The sequence below is a fragment of the Poecilia formosa genome, unplaced genomic scaffold (genome assembly GCF_000485575.1).
Source record: "Poecilia formosa unplaced genomic scaffold, Poecilia_formosa-5.1.2 Scaffold987, whole genome shotgun sequence".
Taxonomy (NCBI): domain Eukaryota; kingdom Metazoa; phylum Chordata; class Actinopteri; order Cyprinodontiformes; family Poeciliidae; genus Poecilia; species Poecilia formosa.
The window spans coordinates 1-5,071 of NW_006800926.1; the positions used below are offsets into that span (position 1 = coordinate 1).

At 36.2% G+C, this 5,071-nt stretch overlaps 1 pseudogene; it reads right to left on the bottom strand.

Moving 5' to 3' along the window:
• Positions 1–4,165: 4,165 nt before the first annotated feature.
• The window catches only part of LOC103132299 (GTPase IMAP family member 8-like), a 23,803-nt pseudogene continuing 22,897 nt past the window's right edge, over positions 4,166–5,071 (bottom strand).

The following is a 5,071-nucleotide window of genomic DNA, read 5'->3' on the forward strand; positions in this document are numbered from 1 at the left end:
CACACAATTCATGTGTGTAAACAGCGACGTGAATTAGAAAGACACTGTAGTAATTAGCGGGACCTTCCGGCAGACAACCAATCAGAACAAGAGCTTGTGTGAATATTCATAAGGTCCTGCTATTACACAGAGTTGCCACCGGGGGCACTGTGGCGATACACAAATTATACACAAAATCTGGTTTATGTGTATTAAACGGACATCTCGTTTTTTTTGCATTTTTGGGGTTATTGGACCAATAGAAACCTTTCTACGCTTTTAGATTTTTGTCAAAATTAGCAGGACACCGCCCCTGTCCCGTTAATTCAAAATGTCCTGCTAGTGTTGCGTGTATTCTGACGAAATGTCCTGCTAAACCACATATACCAACGCACACACACACACACACACACACACACACACAAACATTGACATCGTCTCTCCCATGGTCTCACTATTTTGCAGCTGCAACAGTTGATTTTATGGTTTAAAATGATTTCATATTATCGTTATGCTATCATTAACATTTCAAATTCCACTGACTTGAAATGCACACTTTGAGCCTTCTTATTTCCTCCCATTGACATGGTTAATCATGTTATCTGCCCTATGTTGATGATGCTTCTGATCTGCTCACACTTTAACTCAGAATTGAGTCTAGTGAGTTACCTTGTTGGTACTATCTGTTCTTAAACTGAAAACCCAGAATACCACAGAGCCCAGTAGGTTTATTCAGAGCAACTGGCTTCTTTCTAATCAGAAGTTTAACACTCTTTTCTGAAACGAGGCCCTGAAGGTTAGATTATATGCTTTTGTAAAGAGTAATGAAAGTTTTAGTGATTTTGTTTTATTAATGATCGGACAATGATGCTCCATATAGCCCCTTCTTTTGCATTTTTCTGGGATAATAAGGCCAATTAACATGACAAAGGGAAAGTGTCAAACACACTCAAGTTAGTGTTTGCACTAAAAGATGTGTCAGGATGTGTGAGGAATCTAAGAATCCATTCACATAGATCAGGGGTGCCCAAAGTCGGTCCTCGAGGCCCGGCATCCTGCATGTTTTAGTTCTCTCCATGGTTTAACGCACCTGCATCAAATGATGGCTCATTAGAGGCCTAAGAGGAACATTGACCTGCTGAAAAGGTTGTTTCTACCACCAGGGAGAGAACTAAAACATGCAGGATGCCGGCCCTCGAGGACCGACTTTGGGCACCCCTGACATAGATGAATAAGACTTCAAAGTCTGAACCCAACAATATCTGTGGTGAAGATGAATATTTTACCGCTTTTTTCTTTACCTTTTTCAAACCATCTCAGCTAAGGTGAGACAAAGTAATTTCACTATTTCTATGTCTCACAGTTTGCTCCATAGCCGCTCTGCCCTGCTGAATGGTGCAACTCTGCTCTCTACCCATCAGTGGACTTTTCCACCTGCTGCTGCTGCTTCGCTTTGTATCATATCACTACGTTGAACATCAATCCACATGAAAACTTCCAAACAATACAAAATGTCTGTTGTTAATTTTGAGGTATCAATCTCTGGAAAATGCTGTGCAATAAATTGATACAACAGTAATAAGTGTGAGCTATTTACAAATCAAAACATTCGGGGAAATATACCTTTTCAAAGCAGAGATCAGCAACTCCAGTCCTTGAGTACTGTCTCGCAACTTTTGCAAGTATCTTTACTCCAACTCACCTTACTTAAAAGGCAGAAAAAAATTTCTTAGTATATTGGCAAGTTTTGTAACCATTCATTTGATCCAGGTCGGTTGGAGCAGGGACACATTCAAAAGTAGGAGTACATGAGCAAAAGAAGAATGGAGCTGCAAACCCCTGATCAAAAGTGTCCATTAAAAATGTAACTGTTCTGGATTTGCACTCCACGTTTTGCAGCATGGATTGTAATTTTCAAGAGGAACTAAACTACTAGACTAGGGGTCTTCAAATCCAGTCCTCAAGGTCCAGTGCTCAACAACTTTTAAGGCACTTTTCCACTAGACTGCCTAACCAGTACGGTTCTGGTTCATGCTTCCACCTTTCCTCCCACAGGATGCCGACCTGAGCAGTTGCTCATTGATGTTGCCCACATCAGAAACTCCCACTGGCTATTGTTCAGGACATGATACCTGTTCTCACACTTGTTCACTATCCACTGCAGACCTTCATCACTCTCTATTTGCTCCTCTACAGTCTGAACTCCTAACCAGTCTCCATAGGTGAACAGAACAAGTGTGTGAGTCCAGATTTCAAACATGATCACTGATCCGCATCTGCTGGAGAACTAGAAAAGCTGTATTTCTACTCTGACAACCTAAAGGAACTATATTACAATAAAACTGAAACTGATCAAATTAATAAACACAGTTTTTATTGATTAACACAGAATAAAACCCCTGGGTAAAATCAAAAGGAACATAAACCTTTAGTCATTAGGATAATTTTGTCTAATTAAATGTTAAAGCATTAAATAGTGATTTAAAATTTCACCTGAACAATTTAATGTAACAAAGACTCTTTATGTACATAACAAATCTATCATTTAACATAAGGTTATGCTATTAATTGCTTCTGTCAGTCAGCTGTTGATCAACTTTCTATTCAAACTCTAAGTTTGTGTTATTTTTCACACACATCCGTTTGCTACTTAAAATGAATCTTAGGTTTACCCATTTAAAATGTATTCACTGTTTTGCAACATAAATCAGAGTTTTAGACTCAGGGTAATTGCTACTCATTGACCATAATACTAAAAATATCAGGGGCTTCTCTGTCATGTTTTATATAATTTCATGTTATGCAATTAAAAGGAGAGAAAAACAGAATGAAACAATTGAGAAAAGAAGAGCAAAATTATTGGTACCGAATTACCTGATATAACACACATATTGCTAACAGGAGGTAGAATTTTAATTACCGTTGTGAACTTGACATTTTTCACCTGACTGCAGGTGAAAAAAGACAAATTTCCTTATGGAAACAGAAACAGATGGAGTACAACTTAAGTAGTTCTTGTTGCTGGAGTAAATGGGAAGTCAATATCTATGAAGATGAGAATAAGGTGATACTGATTCCTCAAGAAGATGTTCAAAAATGTCTTCCTCTATGAAGGAAAATAAGTTTTTTACTAAGGAAAAGCATTGGATCATGTTAAGTTCCATATCCCTTATTTTTTAAGTGCCAGAATAAAACGGTGTCCTTTACATTTCCTTAGATAAAATATCTATGAACAAACTCTTTTTACTTCTTTACACATATATATTATACTCATATCTTTAAACCTGTGAGCATGACACATGTCCCACTGAGCTCAAAACAAAGTCAAATAAAATGACACAGTCTGTCAGAGAACAAACTCATCAAATACAAACGAATGAAAAGAGGCAAGAGCTGTTGTCCATCAGCTTGAATGTTTGGAGAGAACGAGCCTTTTGTACCACATCTGTAGATAAACTAGTAGGGGTGTATCTGGATTCTTGTTCTGATAATGGTGACCTAAGCCTTAGATTCTTTTAAATAGCTTAACTATAGAAACTACTCATTACCTTAGATTCTAAGGTAATGAGGGTGGAGTAAATGACTGAAACAGCCATTTCATTAGCTTCACTCTGACGTTTTTGCTTTTGTCGGTTCTCACAAAACCTGTTCCTAAATGAAAAAAGATTGTTGATATCACATCTATTTTTTTCATACCGATGCTATCATTGATTATATTAACAAGGAGTGGTTTACAATCAGGACATTAAAGCTTAAAAACTCATACTTGAAATATTCTTTAGTTAAAAAAACATAGCTCTAAAGCTAATTTCAGAATCAGCTCCTCTTTCCATTTTCGTCTATAAAAAAAAAAACACTTAACCCTTTCATGATCAAACACTGAGGTCAAATAAACTTCTTAAAATTAATGTTTCAAGCTTTGTACAACTCATTCAGATAAGATTATTTTTAATTACATATTTAAAAATGTTAAATGAAAATCTAATCCAAGGTACAAAACACAAAAGGAAGGTACAGCATGTACAATATATGAGGAGTAATACTTTTACATAATCATAAAAGATAAACAGATGCTATTACTGATATGTATTTTCTCTCAAATCTCAATCAATAATTACATTTACTCTCCAAAGATGCTTCAATAAGACAAAAAAAAATCCTGACATATTAATCACACTAACAGAAAGTAGAATGGGATCTACATCAAGATGATGAAAACTATTTAAATATTGAAGTTCAATGTATATACAACCAAGTAGGATGTTCATATATAATGAAGAAATATGATAATGTTTTAGCTCTGCAGAAATATTACCCATGTCAACATGCCTACATTTTTTGCGGATTAGTTAAAAAAGTACTTATTTAAATAGATATATATTTTTACAAACTTTTAGCAGAAGTGAGTTCTTTGTTATTTTCCTAAATTTGTATATTGGCTTTAATTTATTTCAGAACTTTCATCAAAGTTTTCCGTATAAGTGTTTGAGGAACAAATGCTGCCGATCCCAGAGCTGATCTCTGACTCTCTCACTCTGTTATTCAGCCATTCAGTAACTTGGTCATGTCCTCGTCGTCTCTGTTTCTCTGAAATGCTCCCATATTCTGAGGCAACATCTCCACTCACTGAAACAGACATTGATGCGTTATTCAAGAGAAGAAAGCATGAAATAAAGGCTGTAAAGTCAAAATTAATTCATTATTAGATAAAACTTACTGTCAGGAATGTCAAGGTCATCTTTGCTCTGTGCTATTCTCACATGAGGTTCTGTTGGTTTTTCTGGTTCCTTTGCTAAAGCTTTCATCATTCTCTCTATCAGCTCCTGTTCTCTCTTGTTCCATTCCTCTTCTATCTGTTTTGTTTGCCAAGGTGGAATAGGAAGTTTCTTTTGTTTGGGTTTAATTGTGAAGCATCCTCTGTTTTGTTTTACAATATCAAGAATCTTTTGGAACATGTCTTTGATAGGAACAGGGTCTTGAGAATGATAAGGGTTTATAACATGGTATCTGTTCCCACATTTCTCCAGAAGCTCCTGGAGCTCCTTTCCCTCTCTGACGATGTAATTCTCTACAGGGACGTCATTGATCCAGT